Raw genomic sequence first — 22429 nt, forward strand, 5'->3', positions numbered from 1 at the left:
TCACCCTGCTACCAGAGTACCATATTACCACCTATACTGCTCTGGTAAGCCTATCACCTGGTGATCCCTGGGTAAAGACTCCTAGTGCCCGTGACAGTAAGATCAGGCCATGACAGACCCAGATACGGAACCTACTGCTAAAGAGATGCTGCAGCATCTGGTCAGCCGTGTGGAGCAACAGGATGCTCGCCAACAGCTGTTACTTCAATGTTACCAATCGTTAACCTCCCAAGGAACATCTGGACAGACTGTTACAGCTAGTATTGAAGCTCCTGTGCTTTCCTCCGTTTCCCCAGTGCCATCCCAGGTGTCTACAGCTCCTACGCTTCACCTGCCTACTCCGTCAAAATATGACGGGGACCCCAAAACTTGTAGAGGTTTCCTTAACCAATGTTCAGTCCATTTTGAACTCCAACCTCAAAATTTTTCTACCCATCGTTCCAGAGTGGCCTATCTTATCTCATTGTTTTCTGAACAAGCCCTGGCTTGGGCCTCCCCTCTGTGGGAAAGAAACGATCCAATTCTACAAGATAGTGCCAAATTCATTTCCACGTTCCGAAGTGTGTTCGATGAACCAGGTCGTGTGACCTCCGCTGCTTCCAGCATTCTTCGTTTGCGACAAGGCTCCCATACAGTAGGACAGTATGTCATTCAATTTAGGATCTTAGCCTCTGAACTTCAGTGGAACACTGAAGCATTAGTTGCCGCCTTCTGGCAGGGGCTCTCCGATAAAATTAAAGATGCACTGACTACCCAAGAGCTTCCTTCGTCACTAGAAGATTTGATCTCTCTTTGCCATCGTGTAGACATGAGATTTCGTGAAAGAGAATCTGAGAAAACAACTTCTGCTAAAGCACCTCTTCGTTTAAACCCTCAATTTCGTCCAGTGTCACCTTCTGTGATTCCCATGGAGATAGGACGTTCCAAATTATCTTTAGAAGAGAGGAAACGAAGAGTAAAGAATAGACTCTGTATCTATTGTGCTGATTCCACACATATGCTCAGTTCTTGCCCTAAGAAATCGGGAAATGCCAGGCCCTAACTAGTTCTGGAGAGGTGAAGTTAGGGTCCCTGGAGTCCTCTCCATTGTCTATGAAATCTAAAGTCTGCGCTTTCGATGTTACGATTTCCTTTGCTACCAAATCCTTTGAGTCACAGGCATTGATTGATTCCGGAGCAGCAGGAAATTTCATTTCTAAATCACTAGTGAATCAATGGTCCCTACCAGTGATCACTTTAAAAACACCCATTACTGTGACGGCTATAGATGGATCACGTCTCATCAATGGTCTCATCACCCAGAGTACGTCTCCAGTAACCCTTCAGATTGGTGTACTACACCATGAAGAAATTTCGTTTTTAATTCTTCCTGTTACGACAAGTCCGATTGTCTTAGGCCTTCCATGGCTTCAATGTCACTCTCCCCAGATTGACTGGCGCACCCCTCAAGTTACGTCTTGGGGGCCTGAATGTCACCATCGTTGTCTCTCTCAAGTTATTCCTCTTAAAGTACAGCAATCTTCCATCTCATCTTCCTCCCCGGGACTCCCTCCTCAGTATGCTTCATTTGCCGATGTGTTTGATAAAGCTCAGTCTGAACGTCTTCCTCCTCATCGTTCTTGGGATTGTCCGATCGACCTTCTACCTGGCAAGACTCCTCCCAGGGGTCGGGTCTATCCTCTCTCGTTACCTGAAACTCAAGCCACATCTGAGTACATACAGGAGAATCTCCAGCGTGGGTTCATTCGACCTTCCACCTCTCCCGCTGGAGCTGGGTTCTTCTTCGTCAAAAAGAAGGATGGATCATTACGCCCTTGTATAGATTTTCGTGGACTCAACGCCATTACTATCAAGAATCGGTATCCCATTCCGCTGATCACTGAGCTATTTGATCGCATCAAGGGAGCTCGGATATTTACTAAGTTGGATCTTCGTGGTGCCTACAATTTAATTAGAATCCGTTCCGGTGACGAATGGAAGACCGCGTTTAACACCAGAGATGGGCATTACGAATATTTAGTAATGCCCTTCGGGCTGTGTAATGCCCCCGCGGTTTTCCAGGGTTTCATCAATGAGATCTTTCGGGACTTATTATATGTATGTGTCGTTGTCTACCTGGACGACATATTGATCTTCTCACAGGACCTGCCTTCTCATCACCAACATGTGGCAGAGGTCCTCTCCAGACTACGGAAAAACTCATTGTTCTGTAAATTGGAAAAATGTTCATTCGAGTTACCCCAGATTCCATTCTTGGGGTATATAGTTTCCGGAGTTGGCCTGAAGATGGATCCAGACAAAGTAAATGCTGTACTACATTGGCCTCAGCCAACTACTCTTCGTGCCATCCAGCGTTTTTTAGGTTTTGCCAATTACTATAGACGCTTCATTCAAGACTTCTCATCCATTGCATCTCCCATTGTGGCCTTAACTCGGAAAGGGGCTAATACTAAGCAATGGTCATCTGAGGCTCTCCAAGCCTTTCAAATCCTCAAAGAGTCCTTCTCGTCTGCTCCTATTCTGCGACAACCTGATGTGACACTCCCCTTCTTCCTAGAAGTAGATGCCTCTAATGTGGGCTTAGGAGCTATTCTCTCCCAACGCTCGGAGCAACAAAAATTACATCCTTGTGCCTTCTACTCTCGGGGTCTTCTGCCCGCAGAGAAAAACTATACTATCGGGGACAAGGAGTTGCTGGCCATCAAAGCTGCATTAGAGGAATGGAGATACTTGTTGGAAGGAGCTCGCCATCCGGTGACGATCTTCACGGATCATAAGAACTTGTCATATTTGCAATCTGCTCAATGCTTGAACCCTCGTCAAGCAAGATGGTCTCTTTTCTTTTCCCGTTTTGAATTAATTATAACCTTCAAACCAGCTGCTAAGAACAAGAAAGCTGACGCTCTATCTCGAGCTTTTGTGACGTCCTCTGATGTAGAAGAGGTTCCCAACCATGCTATTCTAGACCCCAAATGTATTTCTCTGGCTGCTTCATCCACCAAAATGCTACCATTTGGGAAGACCCTCGTGCCTCCTACTCTGAGGAAGAAAATCCTTTCGTGGTTCCATGCCTCTCGTTTTTCTGGACACGCCGGTGAACATAAGACCTTTGAGATTCTCTCTCGTAGTTACTGGTGGCCTTCAATGAGGAGAGACGTCAAAGAGTTTATTGCTTCCTGTGATTTATGTTCTCAGTTCAAATCCTCCCGCAGAACTCCAGCAGGGTTGCTGCGACCACTACCCATTCCGTCCAAGCCTTGGACCCATATTAGTATGGATTTCGTTACTGATTTGCCACCAAGTAAGAATCACAATACTATTTGGGTAGTGGTAGACAGATTTTCGAAGATGGCTCATTTCGTCCCTCTGTCCGGTTTACCTTCCTCGTCTACTCTGGCTGAACATTTCATTAAAGAAATCTTCCGCATCCATGGATGTCCGTCTGAGATTGTGTCAGATAGAGGAGTACAATTCGTTTCCAGATTCTGGCGGGCCCTTTGTAAAACCTTGGGCATACGATTAGCACTCTCATCGTCTTACCATCCGCAATCTAACGGACAAACGGAACGAGTCAATCAAGATCTTGAGACTTTTATTAGGATGTTCTCTTCAGCCAACCAAGACAACTGGGTAGAATTGCTCCCTTGGGCTGAATTCGCCCATAACAACATGTACCATGAGTCATCATCCAAAACTCCATTCTTTGTGGTCTACGGTCACCATCCGTCTTTTCCGGAATTTCCTGCCCTCCCGCCCACCCAAGTTCCTGCTGTGGAGACTGCTTGTCAGACCTTCAAAAATATCTGGTCTCAGGTCAAAACCTGTTTAAAGAAGACATCTAACAAATATAAGTCTTTCGCAGATAAGAAGAGGCGGGCTATTCCACCACTAAAAATTGGAGATCGTGTCTGGTTATCTACCAAAAATATTCGTTTGAAGGTTCCATCTATGAAATTCGCCCCTCGTTTTATTGGTCCATATAGGATCATTCAAGTTATCAATCCAGTATGTGTTAAACTTCTTCTTCCTAAGAATCTTCGGATCTCCAATGCCTTCCATGTGTCCTTGCTCAAACCTCTCATCATCAACCGTTTCTCGACTCCTTCCTCAGCACCGCAGCCAGTTCAAGTTCATCAGGAGGAGGATTTCGAGATTACTGAGGTATTGGATGCAAAAATTTCGCGAGGAGTCCTCCGTTTCCTCGTTCATTGGAAGGGCTTTGGTCCTGAAGAGCGTTCATGGATCAAAGCTGAAGATCTTAATGCTCCTGCCCTTCTGAAGAAGTTTTATTCCAAAAATCCGGACAAGCCCGGTTCCAGGCGTTCTGTGCCCACCTTTAAAAGGGGGGGTACTGTCACTCACCGGACTGTGAGTGCTTCTTCCCGGACATTTAGGAACCGTGGCCGTCCTCCATCCTGAGGGACTGCGCATGCGCAGCCCTTTCTATACCTCCAGTGTATGTTCCTTTAACTTAATTGGCAGATCAGGCAACCTCCCTATATTAAGCACCTGTGGTCATCACCACATTGCCTGATCTTGGAGTCTCATTCCCCATGAGTCTCTGAAGGTGTTCCTGTGTTTCCTTGTTTATTCAGCCCTGCTGATTCCTGTGGTTTCCAAACCACTTCTACCTCTGTGGTTTCCAAACCACTTCTGCTACTGTGGTTCCCATACCACTTCTACCATCTACTGTATCATCGTGACTGTGAGCTGATTCCTATCCGCTGCCTCCGTGCACTACAGTCTTCTAATCACTTCAACTCTACCATGTATCATTGGGACTGTTAGCTGATGCCTATCCGCTGCCTCCGTGCATTACAGGCTTCAACCACATCCACTCACCTGTTCATGATTATGACTGCCAGCTGATTCCTATCCGCTGCCTCCGTGCACTACAGGCTTCAACCTGCAACTCGTCTGTGTTTCATCATCGTGACTGTTTGGCTGATGCCTATCCGCTGCCTCCGTGCACTACAGTCTTCAACCTGCAACTCGTCTGTGTTTCATCATCGTGACTGCTAGCTGATTCCTACCCGCTGCCTCCGTGCACTACAGTCTTCAACCTGCAACCCGTCTGTGTTTCATCGTGACTGTTTAGCTGATTCCTATCCGCTGCCTCTGTGCGCTTCAGTCTTCAGTCCTTGTCTACTCTACCGTGTTTCCTTGAGTCTGCCGCCACTATTGCTACCCGCTACTCTCCGTGATCATCTGTTCCAGTTCAACTCTGCTCCGGTGTCCCATCGTTACTGCACCTGCTGGTTGCTATTGGTTACCTCCGTGTTCCCGCAGAGACCCGCTGCTGTTACTTCTCAGCGCTACTCATCCATCTACTGCTGATCCGCTCTCCACGCCTTCCTGTGTTCCCTGCTGGTCTACCTACCTGTGCGCTGCACCTGCTAGACTCCTGCTTCACCCATCCAGGGACTTGTATCCTGCTGGCCTCCTGCCCTTCAGGTATCTCTGCACTCCTGTCTGACTGCCTTCTCCTGAACCACGGTATGCATACTTCCCATTGACTGTGCTGTGTATTGCATACCTTGCTGGACTGTGTTGGTTCTCCTCTGGAGTGTACTATCCGCTGAGTCTATTGCCATCATTGACTGTGTTGGTTCTCCTCTGGAGTGTACTATCTGCTGACTCTACTGCCACCATTGACTGTGTTATCTCATGCCGGATTACTTCAAGAGACTTTCTATATTGGCAGTGTTGTTCAGTCATTTATACATTTATATTGTGCATATTACTGTGGATCAAAGTCAAGGTGCCCGTGTATATATTGTGTTGCAGTCTCTCCCCGTGCACCTCCTCACATATATATTCAGTAGTACAACTTGCTAGTGGCAGACCACTGACTCCTGTTTACAGTTTCACCTGTTCCAGTATCCTCTCACATAGCAGTGGTACAACTTGCTAACGCAGACCACTGACTCCCCGGATACCTCCACTTGGATTCCATTCCTTCACTCAGACAGCGGTACAACTTGCTATCCGCAGACCGCTGACTCTCATCACCTCCTCGTTTCTGTTGGACATTCCTCCTCACTATAGCAGTGGTACAACTTGCTACCGCAGACCACTGACTACCTTCACGTGTCCTTTGTCCATACAGTTCCTCGTGTATTACTACCTCCATATTGCCAGTGCTGCTAGTCATAGACTTTCCTGAGCATCTCATCATCTGCTATTTCCTGTTCCGTGATCACCCTGCTACCAGAGTACCATATTACCACCTATACTGCTCTGGTAAGCCTATCACCTGGTGATCCCTGGGTAAAGACTCCTAGTGCCCGTGACAAAGGGCCGGATGCGAGCGATGTTGCGCAGCTGGAAGCGGCAGGATTTAGCAAGAGAGAGGATGTGGGGGCCAAAGGAGAGAGAGGAGTCGAGGATGACACCAAGGCAGCGAAGTTGGGGGACAGGGGAGATAGAGGTGTTGTCGACAGTGATGGAGAGGTCAGAAGGGGATGGGGTATGAGAGGGAGGAAAAACTATGAGCTCAGTTTTGGCAAGGTTAAGTTTGAGGAATTGAGAGGACATCCAGGAGGAGATGGCAGAGAGGCAGGCGGACACCCTAGAGAGGAGGGAGGGAGAGAGATCAGGAGAGGAGAGGTATAGTTGAGTGTCGTCAGCGTAAAGGTGGTAGCTGAAGCCGAAGGAGCTGATGAGTTCACCCAGGGAGGAGGTGTATAGAGAGAAGAGTAAGGGTCCCAGAACAGAGCCCTGAGGGTCCCCGACTGGAAGGGTGGATGGGGGGGAGAGAGACCCAGAGGTGGTGACAGAGAAGGAACGGTGAGTAAGGTAAGAGGTGAACCAGGACAGGACTGGGCCAGAGAGGCCGAAAGACTGGAGGGTGTGAAGGAGGAGGGGGTGGTCAACGGTGTCAAAGGCTGCAGAGAGGTCAAGGAGGATGAGAAGGGAGAAGTGGCCCCTGGCTTTTGCAGAGAGGAGGTCATTGGTGACTTTAGCCAGGGCAGTTTCAGTGGAGTGGAGGGGGCGGAAACCAGACTGGAGAGGATCAAGGAGGGAATATTCAGAAAGGTAGGAGGTGAGACGGCTGCAGACGAGCCTCTCAAGAATTTTGGAGGCAAAAGGGAGAAGAGATATGGGGCGATAGTTCGAGAGAGAAGTGGGGTCGAGATTAGGTTTCTTAAGAATGGGGGATACGAGAGCATGTTTGAAGGAGGAGGGGAAGATGCCAGTAGAGAGGGAGAGATTAAAGAGGTGAGCGAGGTGGGAGCAGGTGGTGGGGGAAAGGGAGCGAAGAAGGTGGGAGGGGATGGGATCCAGGGGGCAGGTAGTGGGGGGGAGGATAAAATGAGAGAGTGGACTTCCTCGCCGGTGGTGGGACGGAAGGAGTGGAGGGGAAGGTGGTTGGGGGGGAGGACAGAAGGGTGGAAGAGAGAGTGGAGGAGGAGATTTCAAGTCGGATGGCCTCGATTTTAGAGGAGAAGAAGGAGGCGAAATCAGAGGCAGTCAGGGAGGAGGGGGAATTTCAGTGGAGTGTTTATTGCAAAGAATTTCTCTTTGATTATTTAAACCTCCCATGGTCCCTCTGTTGATTGACTGTTCTTTGAGTTACATCCTCTTCCTATGGGATTAGGCTCCTGTTGGCTTATCCCCTCCGTTGTGTCTTGCTTCGTTTGTTTGGATCAGCCAGCTCTACTCCGCTACTACTTCCACGCTGGGCCTGCCGCTGTAACAAGCAAACTCACCTGCTGCCAGAATCGTTATCCACAGATCAGCCAGCTCAATCCTACTACTGTTTCCACGCTGGGCCTGCCGCTGTAACAAGCAAACTCACCTGCTGCCAGAATCGCTATCCACAGATCAGCCAGCTCAACACCATCGCTGCCTCTACGCTGGGACTGCCGTTGTACAAGTAATTCACTTGTTATTGGAATCACCATTTACAGATCAGCTAAGTTCTCCTTCCTTATTATGTGCATATTGAACTGTCGCTGTAACCAGTAACTCACCTGTAGTTACAATTATCATGTATGGATCAGCTAAAGTTCTATTCCACGTCTGCCCCTGTTTGAACTTCAGCTGTATCAGTGATTTCTTTGCTATTACCCTGAGTTACCAATTGCAAGCCAGCTAGTTACATCTGTCATCCTCATTGACTATTTGAGCTGCTGCTGTATCATGATTCTTCTGCCGTTGCTGTACCAGTGCCGATACCTTGAATTATCTAAACCTGTAGTTTCGTGCTCCACCACTTCTCTGTCACTCATTTGGGAGACCGCGACCTGCGGGATAGGAGCAGCAAAGCCCATATCTCCTTGCGGGGGTCACTGGTGAAAACCTTCTACCCGTTAGACTCCGCGCTCCTGAATGAGTACAATTCATTTACAGAGAACAGGGATCCACTAAATATTCTACAGATTCGTGACAGTTATAGAGTGTTGTAATTAAACTTTATTTTTTAAGTGTGTGTTTTATTGATATTTACACTATATTTATATAATGGACATGTACCCATTAACATTATACTGGCACTATCGTAAGTTTACCACTCCAGGGTTCCCAATATTTCTCATTACCTTGATACTCACAGCCATGAATGCCGGGAAGAGCCCCAGTGTTTTTCAATACGAAGCTGTTAGTCTCTGGTTGAGGACACACTGTTTTTTCTGGCACCCTACTGAAAAGAGGCTCTACACTGGTGCTGCAGGATAATAGGGGAACAACTCAACAGTTCTTTTCCTGCAAGTCCCAAGAATGTATATACTTACTCTTTGCTGGCTAGGGGTTTCGATAGCAGGAGTATTACGGCCAGGAGGCAGCTCATTATCCCGGCGTTACATTGTGCACTCCCTTTATTGCAGACTACTTTTGAAATCTTGAAATATGAAATGAAAAAGAGTCATATAAATTCTTCCAACATTTATTAATTTCCTAAGAGTCTACTTTGCAAATATAACCACTATCTTCAACCGTTCGGTATCTACACTAGTAGAGTGTATGAAGAACTTTTTTGTCCTCAAGTGCTTGTCATCTTGAGTTAGCTGTAGACTGAGGACTCACTATGGGTATCCCACTCCGCCTCCTCTTCATGTCCATGTGATTAGATTTGAAAAGAGTAGCATGAAAATATATCACGTAGAAAACAGCCTTCAAAGGGAAAAATGCACATGTCTAAAAGCAGTAATAGAACAACATGGATAATCAAGCAACATATCACAGCCTCCACACAGAAAAAAAATATAAACAAATACATAGACAAAGGAGATATCATTCTCAACATCACTGTCAAGCCAAAATATTAAACCAAAGAAGACAACAATAGAAGAAGCAAAGCATACTAAAAACACCACTATAACCACAGGAAGCGTGCTACAGCAACACTATAACCACAAAAAGCATACTAACAGCACCACTATAACCACAGGAAGCATACTAACAGCAACACTATAGCCACAAGAAGCATACTAACAGCAACACTATAACCACAAGAAGCATACTAACAACACCACTATAACCACAGGAAGCGTGCTACAGCAACACTATAACCACAAAAAGCATACTAACAGCACCACTATAACCACAGGAAGCATACTAACAGCAACACTATAACCACAAGAAGCATACTAACAACACCACTATAACCACAAGAAGCATACTAACAACACCACTATAACCACAGGAAGCATACTAACAGCACCACTATAACCACAGGAAGCATACTAACAGCAACACTATAACCACAGGAAGCATACTAACAGCAACACTATAACCACAAGAAGCATACTAACAGCAACACTATAACCACAAGAAGCATACTAACAGCAACACTATAACCACAAGAAGCATACTAACAACACCACTATAACCACACGAAGCGCGCTAACAGCAACACTATAACCACAGGAAGTATGCTAACAGCAACAATAAATCAAATGGTAACTGGACACAACAATAGAATGAAATACAACACAGACCCCAAAGAAAGAACAATACAACCTGTCTAGCTCTGTTAATTGATTCAAATAGCAAATACATCAATTTAAATAGTTGTATCTATATTTTGATCAGCCCATCAGTATATGGTGGGTAGCTCACAGCCCACCTCTCCTTAAACAAGTGTTTTAACCCTACTACTACTACTACATAACATGCAATGGTCATTTATAATCTCAGACTTTTTATACCTTTAATGGTCAATGAAATTCTTGATGACTTTTTTAGTTGTAGATGTTTAATAGTATTACAATAATCTTTGTTCTCCATGATTCTACCAAGAACACCCCAAATGAGGAAAGTTACACGGCTCAGTTGAAGAAAACAAACAAAAACTAGGGGACAAAAGCCTCCATGGAGACATAACTGTTTTTTGAAGTCACACAGCTGGTAATTACAGAGGGACAACAGCTCAGAGCCTATATTAATAAAGAGGTACAATTTGTTGATGGGATGATGTAATGTAAATGTGATTTTACATATAAGCTTATAAAGCATTATGTAACATGTAGGAAATAATCACCAGAACTAATGTCTGTGAAGATCAGTTAGAACTAAGTCAAAATAATTAATGGGAGTTGTCAAGAAGAGTTCCAGATGGTGTATATATTTATATATAACTAATCTGTTAGAGTTAATGCGTGAAAGGTCTGAGATAGAGCAGACCAAGAGGTTATAGTGACCTCATGCTTATTGAAAGTACAAAAGGGTGTACCATAGTGACAAGGAAAAACAAGATGCGGGAGACAGGCAATGGTGGATACTGAGAAGGAAAAATGGATTGGAGGTGAGGAGTGATTAAGGGAAATAGTGAGAATCTATTTTGAGACCATGATAGGAAGAAGGAAGAGGAAGTAGTGATTGTCGTTATGGAAGCAAAGTAATGAAGCGGAGGCCAGTGGGTGTAACCCTGTAAGTAGATGGTTATGTGTGGTTGGGAAAATTATTTCACTGCAGATTGCTTAATTGAATCTCAGTCTGTTACTCTATAACCCCTCCTTATGTCTATTAAAGACCACAGCAAAATGTAAGACAGCAGGGTATTTTTCACAAAGGCCTAGGGTTGCACAAACGCTTAATAAGACCCTACAGTGCAAGGTGAGATTACTGCACTTGATGTAAAAAATTACCTTGTGAGCTTGAATTTCCTTTTCTCTTATGTCAAGATATGTTGTTACGTATTTCAGTCAATAGGTAGGCACCAGACAGAAACTGAGTAATATACTAAATTGATTTAAAAATATATATCAATAAAGAACAAATTTTTACACGTTTCATTTAATAAATTTACTCTTAAAAACGTAAATAGTTTCTCTTACACATTGCTAATATATTAGCAGCTCCACAACTGAAATTCTGAATGTTGCTAAGCACATTTGAAGATGTGGATTGCTCGTGTTTCCTATATAGTGTATCATGTTTATAGTTACTTATATTAGTCAGCTACAGACAACACCTGTCCTGGTGCCCTGCTGATGTCTGCATTGACAAAATATAGAAATCATTTTGTTTATTGGTTTATATGTACAGATTTGCTTCTCCAAGTATGGTTACTGTTTAATTAGGTACTGGTATAGCACAGCAAATTCTGTTTTAGGCTATGATATCAGAGCGTTCATATGTACTACTGGTGCTCATGTCCTCAATACAGTAGGCTCAGCTGTCTACATATTAAGTCATTTTCTACTGTAATGTAACATGTTAACTGCCTATAAATCCAGATCCCATTGTCAAACCATACACCTAAAAGATGAAGGTTTACAAAAACATTTCAAGTTAGCAGGGAATCTAATACGACTGAACTTAAAGAACTCCATACAAAACTTAAAAAGAAAACTTAACATTTAGTTGTGAATGGTATTGATGAAGAGTATATAAATAATCTATTATTTTATATTTCAATTTATAATTGAGGCAGAAGTTGGTCTAAACCATCCCGCTGGAAACATATGGTTTGTGAATGTTTGTGCACGTCTGTTCAGTTGGTCAGTTATTAGCATATGAATGCTGTGAGCAGTTCCTGTGGAAAGGTAAACTCCGCCCAGAAGAAAGGTATCATGTTATGTAGCAAAGAGCACAAAGGTCTTTTCCTGCCCTGCTCCCAGCCTGATAAGTCATGCAGACAGAGCTTCTAGCTGGACATGCAGGAAAGTAAGTTGCCAGAGGGCCTTACAATGCCCTGGCTAGCAGGGTAAATGTTAAAATGGAGTTTTTGAATAGAATAAATTAAAGGTAAGTGAGTCTGGAAACATAGCTATGGTTTGTAAATGGAGTTTTTAATAGATATTTACATAGTTCTGTGTCTGTGTGGTTCTGTGTCGGTTTAATATTGTAATGGCGTTTTGTTAGGTTATTTGAATGGAATTGTCTGAGTTCAGATAAAATGGATTTAGTGAAGACTTTGGTTTGGTATGGATGGTGATGCATAAATGCATGCCTTGTAATAGTATTGCAATGCTGTACAATAGAAGTGTATGGAAATGGTTGTGCATAGTTTGTTTGTTCGATAGAATGGTGGTGTTGGAAAAGTATTTCATGGGAAAGTGAAGAAACCGTGTAGGTGGTATTGGAAAGTCTGCTATGCTGCTGTTGAAAAGTGTGGCTGAAATGTGGATTTAGATGCATAGCAAGTGGTTGGATTGTTTAGGAAGTGGTCAGATTGTTAAATATAACGTTTTGTTATACTGTTGGTTTAAAGGGTAGTTTGTAGCTCTGAATCTCTGAAATAATGTGGTTTATTGCTGGAAATGTTGGTGTAGTTAATATGGCAGTAAGGTGAAATAACATGTGTTCAGAGCAGGCTGATTCAGACAATAGAGAAAATAGATCTAGAAGCTGGCAAGCTTGTAAAATGGCTTCATGTGAAGGGAATGTGAATAGTGAATAAAGGCGGTTGGACAATGAGATAAGTGAAATTATAAATGGATAGATGGATAAATGGTAGAAATTTTGAGATAATGTGAAAATATTTGGAAGGTTAAAATGTGTGCTTGATTGTCTGTGTGTTCTTCCACCCCCACAGGTCTGCCCCCCCCCCCCCCCTCCACCTACACACACACAATGCATTCACACACTTGGAACAATAGGTAAAGCTTGACTCACACACATACACTTACACAGAAACAATGACTTGTATATTTATATAACAGGCAATAAATGTAATGTATTGCACCAAAATCTATACTTTGTGTAAAATATTGTTACGCTGTTCACTGTTTTATAATATATACATAAAATTTACAATTAGAATGTTAATAATACAACATATTTTAAATTAAACTATATTTTGTGTGTAGTTTTTCTTGAAGATATGAGCAAAAACTATTATATGAACACTGGTCCTGTGGATTTAAGGAAAAATAAGAATGATATTGCTTAGGTTAAATCAGAAGTACCTTTGCGAGGAGTTAGTTGCATAATTAACGGTATTAAATGGTCATCCAAACATTTGCCAGATTATTAAGGAGATTAAAACCCCATAATCACTCTAGAAAACCTTTTACAAGTATTCACTATGTTAAGCTAAAAGACAGAGGTTTTATGTATACTGCAAATGCTGATCTATTTCAGTACCAAGTATTGTTGATGACCCACCCTTGTAAATTTCCCTTTCATGCAACCACATTTTATGTTTTGGCTTATTTAACTTGTCCAAGATCCAGTGTCCTGGAGTTCTTCTTTTGACTGTGATTGATCCAGTGAATATTGGAAAAAGTGAGTTGATTTTCAACACAAGTCTCAAAACTAACCAAGTACAGGTTATAAAAACATTTAGTAACTGATAACTTCAAATCACACAGGTTCAACTGACTGATTAGATGGTTTGGGGTGGTATATACCAGAATTATATTGATATCCATAATAGTAGACATGTGTATAAGGTACTGAAAGCTCTACTAGGAAAAGGGAATCCAATAGAAAATACTTTGCAATGTCAAATAAAAGAAAAATCCCTATAAACACTTTTCTTAATGAATTGCAAATACAAATTACATAACTATTCACATTCCTTGTCCTAATACTTAGCTGCATTTGCAGCAGGGGGTCAAGTTGGGTGAGTCTCTACCAGCTTTGCATATCTAAACAATGTACATTTCATCCATTCTGCTTTGAAATATTGCTCCAGTTTCAAATCATTTTACAGGTTCTGAACATAATTGTGGTCTGGTCTTTGTCTGGCTTTCTGGAGGACATTGATGTTTTTCCAGATTGAAGCAAAAATAGCTTTTGCTGTCATTGTCTATCTATTTTGCCATGTATTTGCCCCCCAAACAGCACCTAACGCTGAGGCCAATAAGTTAAATTTCTCACCAAACCATAGAGTCTTCCTCCAATTGGCATGTAGTATGTTTCCCTTATGTTTTCTGGTAAACTCTGTGTGAGATTTCATTTGAGTTTATTTCAACAAAGATTTAAAGAGCTGATTAGTGAAGTGCCAGGACTATTACTGGACTATTGCTGTCTCATGGCAGTTTATCTCACTCCTGCCATGGAAGACTTTGGGCCTGATTCAAAGTTGGATGCAAAATAAACACAAGTTCTGTTTAAAAGAAAAAGCACACAACTATGATGTAACTCCAATCGTATTCAGAGCGAACTTATCTTCAGAAGATGTGTTTGCCTCCGCATACATGTGGAGATATTGCACAGTTCCATTCAGTGTAAACAGAGTGTACTTCTATCTGTATGCAGAGACACACGTGCAGGTGGAAGTCAAAATTTAGAGCTACAGATTATTTACACAGAATTCAGAGCATATGCATAAATGTTCAATTACCCTCTTGGCCAAAACACACTGTTGGCTATTAACTATTAATTCATATTAGACCTTTCATTAGAAACTAATTTTGAATTGTGAGACTTTGCCAGAACATTTAATTTCCCCCTCCTCCCTGCTAACATATGGATGGACACAAGCATGCCTTGCAGCAGGGGGCTCTTGCTTTGGCACAGATGGGGGAAAAATTAATTCCATATTTAAAATTCAAGCAATTATTACGTGTATCATACATAAATTTCCACTATTTTGGCCATACTTTTGACAGCACTCTTACAGCTTTGTCTCTATGTTATTACTATGTTTTGACACGTTTCTTAAGCTTAACAGAGTTTCCAGGTGCTAGATTACTTAATATTAATAATAGTTTTAACAGTATTGTTACCATAAGATTACACTTTGTAGGCACATACAGATGGTGCTGGGGGGAGACTGACATAATCACTTCATACAACACAATTAATGTAAACACCGACATACTATCAGCATTTGTCTATGCCTCTATATTATCTCAGAACATTAATACAGTGCTATGTCTACACTTAGAAACAAAAGACAGAGAACAGTAGAAATGTAGACAGACATTTACATTCTTCTGCAGTGGCCTCTGGACTAATACGTCTAGCGGTTGATAACTTTACCTTTTACATTATTTCGCTTACCAAGATTTATCTTATTACCATGAAATAAAGACACAAGACACGTGTTTGGCATATGAAAGGTCACACACTTTATTGAAGAATAAATTTTAATCAGAAAGGTGGCCAGTAAATAGCAAGACAAATCAGCGGTCAGCCATATCCATAAACCATAAACTTCTTGAACTAAATATTTGAACACTTTTAGGCGGGGGACCCCAACTCTACCCCATTTGGCTCAATAGCTGAGGCCCGCCTGACCAAACGGTACCTCCCAACTATCCTGAGGGTAGTAAACTAATTGAAGATCCCTGTTATGGGATAGTGCCCAACATGCCCCCAGAATGTATCATTATGGCCGCTGATTGGACTGCTTTCCCCCACAGCTAGGTTCCCCCACCCCAGGAACCTAAGTCTGTCACCAAAGTGACCTCTCAACGCCCAACAAGAGAAACAAAAAAAAACTGCTCAACAAAATAAGCGACACATCAGTCCAGTGCCACCCATCTGCCCTATATAAAATGTATAAATCGGGCTCTGTACCAGGAGGATGGGACAAATGTTGTATAAATTGAAAAAATTCCCAGCTCTTTGTTTGGGTACTACTCACACAGGCAATAATATCATAAACCTTGTAACGGAGGTGCAATACAGGGGACACACATCCTACCCAAAATCACTTTTTTGGAAACATTCCCCTGAACTATCAGCGGAATCCCTTGGGTCATTAGAACTAACCTGAACATTCCCACTAACAAGGCAGCTTAAGACAAACCCTGTCTTCCAGAAATTTGTCACTGCCCCATGGCACATCCATCAAGCATACCAGAAGCTGCATCACTTTCAACCACACTAACAACCTTACAGCCCAGTCACTCACATGTAACCCAGTCTTGTTTCGTTTTTGTTTGTTTTTTTATTTTTAAATTCATTGTAGCGCCTCCACATAACTCCTTTTGAGCGCAAGTACATACCGTGTATCAAATATATGCACTTCGCCAAATTCATAAACTCAACATGAGCCATCTCCAAATAAAACAGGCAGCGAACACTAGACTCTAATATGCATCCTCTCCAATGCCTGAGTGCGCTCTAGCAGCAACATAGCAGCTTTAGGCTAGGTACACACTAGAGTGTTTTCGTCCAATAATCAGACAAATCAGTCGACATACGGCTGTTTGGTCGGAAGTCGGGTAAGTGTGTATAGTGACACGATGGTTGAAAGTCCTTCCAAAGTGTTGATTGTCGGCTCATTTGGTGGGTCTCACTGTCAATATTTTCCGACCAATCCACCTAACGATCATGTAGTGTGTATAAGTTTCCGATCAATCCACGAGCAACTGCCGATAATTTCTCGAGATACGACTGGGGGCGTGTGTATGTTAATTTCTGATGCCTGTACCAGTCCCACGTGGTGTGATGTCCGTATGTCACTCATTTAGGTGGTTCTAGCGGTAAAGCAATAGCAGATGTATATTGCATTAATGTAAATAGCATATGTCTGCTATTTTAATTATAAACCTTTGTCAGTGTAGTGTAAATGGCATCTTGCACCTGTGCTCTATAACCCTTTACATGTGCATTCAACGTGTTTTATAATCAAACCTTTATTTACTTGTTAATGCATATATTTGTAAAATACACCGAATAAACCACACATTGTTAATCCAAGCAATTTATTTTTGAATTATGCTGCAAAAATTAACTGTTGAAAAATAAAAAGTTTCAACATATTTATATTAGTAGTAGTACTATAACATTGGTCTTTTTAATGGATAACCTGGCTAGTGCATTGTGACATAACATTCTGAAAAAAACTGAAAGATCTCCATAAAGTTTTTTTCTAGTTTTTTGATTTTTCTTTTCTTACATCACTGATGTTTGCCCTTAATTCTTTTAAATATTTGTCAAGCTTTCTCCTCTTCTCTACCACACCCTGCAAAGAACTATCCACATTCTTTTCTTTCTCAGAACTTTCGTCCGATATGACAATGGTATCTACGAGAAAAGGAAAAAAAAAAGTTTAGCATTTAACTTCTATATCTGTAATAAAGTTAAGTTCTTTTCTAACACTAAGTAAAGTCCCAATGTGCTCACTTTCTACACTCCTCGTAATAAATTTATGTTGTGGTCCCTCTTGTTGCATCTCTGCAAAGATGCCCTTTACCTCCTTAGGTTCTGTCAAACAGGCACCATTTTGGTAATTATAACATTATACGTTTCTCCCCCAAAAAATTTACAGCCTCCTCATGTGACTTCAAAATACGTTCTTTTAATACATCTTTTTTTTCTAATTCGGTATCTCTTTTTTCTACTTTAACAAGTACGTGTTCAGCTTTAACATTTTCGGTACCTACGCAGCACATGTCATCGTGCATTTTTCTTTTTAGAAATAATACAACATTTTCAATATACTATATAATATTGTCAGTCGTTTATCTACAAATTCACTAACAAGTCCATCAAACAGTTGGACAACATGTCAAACTCACTTTTTTTAATGTTTCTACGGATTCGCATCAGTCTCCGTTGTTCTTTATTTTTTAGGTCTGTCCAACACTTCTGCACTTGAAATTTATATATTTTCTTTCCATGTTTCTCCTTAATTTGTTTCAGTAATTTATGCATTATTAGTTCCTTTCTGGTATTAACTCTTCAGTATTTTCTCTTTTGGCAGTCGTAGTCATACTGGTCCAGTACTTGTACCATCATCTCCACCTCTCTCGGGCTCATTGCCTTTGCTCTTTTAACGCCCGTTTATTTATATTTCTTCTTCTTCTCCACCCCCCCACACTACTTCTACAAATTTTTTATCTTCTTCTCACACCCCCACCGACACCTGCTCCTCATCTGCCATCTTCTCATGTCCCTCGGCACCAGACAGGCTCCTCTGTCATTTTATACACTCAGACATGGGCGTTTGTTTCAGTTGTGGACCAATCAGCAGTGGTACCTGTACAGAATGGTGCATTATGGGTGAAGACCATTCGTGTATGATAACCTTGTGTTTGGCGAATATATCAATATACTTAATCCCTAGTGATCCGAGAAATATGAACGGATACTACAAGCGCTTTATACCTTACATCCATTGCCATACAAGGTAAATTGTTTATGAAAGGATTATGAATGTTTTCTTGCACCATTGTGCTTAACAGAACAATTGCGTAAATATATATTTTGTGAATGTTAATATGTATATATGCAAATTACTTTTGTTATACTTATTAGTATTATTTATGATACACACAAAGGCTAAAATAGTAGTTAAAATATTTGATAAATCTATTACAATATATTGTACAGTTTCTTTGATATCAACAGTGGACAAAAGATTAACATGACTTTTTATTTTTATTTGTAAAGAGAATCTGAAAATGTCATATGACTGCAATGTGGAGCTCATGAAGGATTTCATTGAGACATATAGGACGCACCCGTTTGTGGAAGATAAACTCAAAGAGATATTGTAACAGAATGTTACATAATCTGGCTATACGAGAACTTGTGAAAGCTGCCACATTACCCTGGAGCAAATGTGGAATGGACAAAGTGCAAAATACACAACCTCTAGACTGTATACAAGAAAGAACAAATAAGGTTGAGGCCTGTAAAAAATCAGGGGCAGGTGCAGATGATGTTTATGTGCCAAAGCTGGCCCCTGATCTAAATACAAGGGATGACTTTTATGATGTTTGTGGAAATGACATGAAGCACCTAACCCCTCAGACTTGGAGACTGGAGACAGGCAAGAAGTCAGGAATAGCAAGATGGTGATCAGATTTATCAGTGGGAACCAGGCTGGAACGAGATTGCTGGACCGGACTGGAATCGAAATGCAGGCTGCGCTATCTGGGCAGAAACAACTGAGTAGACTGCAGACTGCTAGAAACCAGGTTGGTGACTGAAGAATCAACATTGCACTGGCAACAGGTTAGGGCTCCGGCTCTGTTGACCTTCTGCACTTCATCTGTGAAAATGAAATTACACGTCAGTCCACCTGCAGCCTGTATACGGACAGTAGTTCTCCTTCTGATGTGGTCCACACAGATGACCTACCTCCTAGTGGAGCTGTAAGTAAAGTATATTTTGCTGTTGTTCTGCAACAGGTTTATTGGTCTATGTTGACTGATTTGTCCAATTATTGGTGATTTTATACTGGACACCTTCCTTGTGGCTGTTGTTGTACATATCTTTTGAGTCCTGGAAAGGAACGTATCTATTTACATTGGTCTCCAGTGCTTACTTTACCCATACTTCTCTGGACGTTGTTTGCTCCATATTTGGAATTTTTTGGGATCTATTTCGGATTTATCAATATTTTTTGTATGTTGCCGGCTCATAATTGACATTTTGGATCCCATATTGGCATACTTTAGGAACCCTACCTAGGCTAATATTGAGATTGTTTATTATACTATGAGATGCATGTTTATATGTGCTATTTTGATATTATTATTAGATTATTAAATTATATATTTTTATTAATATCACTCTATGCTTGCGCTCTCTTTTTCTTTTGGTTCATTTGTTTCTATTTGTGACAGTTCCAGTTTCTGTCCATAGAGAGCTGCCGCATAGTGTTAATAATCAAGGGTCTTGCAGCGCCTTATATTTTTGTTTGTATCCACACAGATAAGGCCATGGTCGAGAATTGAACTCACGACCCCAGCGCTGTGAGGCAGAAGTGCTAACCACTTAGCCACCGTGCATCATTAAGCACTAATAAATTAAATACATCAAGGCTAGGACAGTGAACAATCATGTGCTACAGTGCAATAAACCCCTGCTTCAAATTGTGTTTGTGTACAGTGGAGTTAAAAATAGTATTGTTTTCATGACCAAGCAATATTTTATCAAAATATAATTTGATAGCAGTGTATTTATATCCCCAGGCCAACATTTTATCTACTATTTTGAATGTGGGAAGTATGCACGTTCTCATCTTTCCCTTTTTCTATGAATAGCTATGTTGTACTTTATGATGCCTGTTTATTATTATTCCAGTGCTAGTATAATGTAATTTTACGTCCCAGAGACTAACGTGGCATGTGAATGACAGCTGTAGTTGTTATATGGGCATGATTTGGAAATGGTTTCCAGATCCCTATCTATTCATTTTTTTTTAGCCATAGCGAAAAATAGTTTACAATATTTTAATAAATGTTAAAAAAAAAGAAACATTTCATTGTGTGGATATTCTAAATATTATATTCTCTACCCTTAGCTGGCAACCAAACAGCTACCACAGAGAAGAGCACCATGAGAATCCTCTATCAGAGGAGGATACGGAGGAGATTGTATGTGGAAAGACCACGGACACCAGTACCAAGGGGCAATAGAGTAATAAATTAAAAAAAAATGATGTAATAAAGGGTTTGTTTTTTTTTTAAAGCTGACACTGATACAAGTAATGACATGCTGTATATATGTACTTGTAGCAATATAGCTTCAATCAGGCTATAGAAAATAATACAATATTTGCCATATATATTATAGCACTTTCAGCTGAAATACAGCCGTATCACAATCTCCCAGAATATGCCCTAATTTTGAGAATCTACAGATTGCATTGCAACGTCTTAATCCTCCTGGACAGCAACCTCAGCATCCTCACCCAAAGTTTATCTACTCCTGATGGTGATGTTATGAAATATTGAACTCATAGCAATAATCTTGCATATTACATCCGACACATACATAAAGCCCTCCTACAGACTGGTCAAGTCAACATAATTGGACTTTAAGAAGCCCAAATATCCATATTTTGACTGACCTTGTGGAGAAATGCACGGTATTGTATGCAAGTTCTTGCTCTGTGGTTGGGTGTAATTTAGGAGTGAGTAGCCAAGGGCCTAAAATATAAGCGCTGTCCCCTAAAGCAAAAATATATGGCATCAGCGATCTGAACTGTTGCAAGGCATAGCTGAAATCATTAGACATCATTTGGATAAACATTCTTAACTAGTAGTCACGTGTTTCCAGCCTGCTGCTGCGCTAATTTCTGTAATAAGCCTGGTTGCCGTCTAACAATTGAATCATGGGCACTGTGACGAGACTGGGTCCCATTGGGATAAAATCAAATCAACCCAGTCTATCACGAGTAGGCCCAACCAAAGATATCGGTTCCTTTGTACTGTTACTAAATTTCACCCGGTGGACAGATCCAGTACTACATGTGTCCCAGAAGGGAGGTTGTCACAGGAAGCTTGGATCAGCTGAAGCCACTGTGACATCACAAAGTATTGCAAGGGGTTAAACAGGGAAGGATCTGGCCCTGATCTAAAAACAGGGGACAAATTTTATGATGTTTGTGGACGTGACATGAAGCACCTAACCCCTCAGACTTGGAGACTGGAGACAGGCAAGAAGTTAGGAATAACTTGATTACAACTGTAAGGAAGAGAAAAACCGCACCAGGTAATCCATACACTTCCTCATTGATATATGTATCAATCTAGCTCCATTAGCTTAACTGCACATCATGAGGATAGGTGCACCCGATCATTAAGTAACTTTAGAACATAGGTAAATAGAGGGAAAGAAATGATCAGTTGGGGCACTCAAAATGGACATATCATATATTGCATATATTATATGCATCGGAGGAGTCAATATTTATAATTATCAACTGTGGATTAGCACATACTGCCTAAATTAAACTGCCAGAGGATAATATCATAGAGGAGTAGCAAACGCGGCGTCCGCCTTTGCTACTCCTCTATGATATTGACTCCTCCGATGCAGCTTGCCCACCAATTGAATAGGGCAATAATAGCGTTGTGTGAATGTAAATTTTTTACGTATTCATTTCTCACAAGTGCCGCTCATAGGGAATTAACCCATAAACGGATGGTCAAGGGCATATGTTAGCAGCCCAAAGAAACATACTGCCAATAATCACAGTATTATAAGTGAATTTTAGAGTATAGTTTAGCTCTTTGTCCTGATACCATAAGAGGACTAGCAGTATCGATCACGTTCATATGAAGGGCATTATGGACCTAATTGGCAAGGCTTCATATAAATGTAGCCTGTTAATTAAGCCTTAAGT

The 22429-nt window shown here is 41.4% G+C and overlaps 1 long non-coding RNA gene across 1 annotated transcript in view; it reads left to right on the plus strand.

Annotated features, from left to right (window-relative positions):
* LOC142140448 (uncharacterized) overlaps positions 1-20731 on the plus strand; it is an 80306-nt gene extending 59575 nt beyond the window's left edge. The window contains exons 2-3 of the long non-coding RNA XR_012688487.1: positions 18742-19448; positions 20603-20731. This is a non-coding gene — a long non-coding RNA (uncharacterized LOC142140448). The remainder of the gene's footprint in view (positions 1-18741; positions 19449-20602) is intronic.
* Positions 20732-22429: the final 1698 nt, after the last annotated feature.

The sequence above is a fragment of the Mixophyes fleayi genome, chromosome 2 (assembly GCF_038048845.1).
Source record: "Mixophyes fleayi isolate aMixFle1 chromosome 2, aMixFle1.hap1, whole genome shotgun sequence".
NCBI lineage: Eukaryota > Metazoa > Chordata > Amphibia > Anura > Limnodynastidae > Mixophyes > Mixophyes fleayi.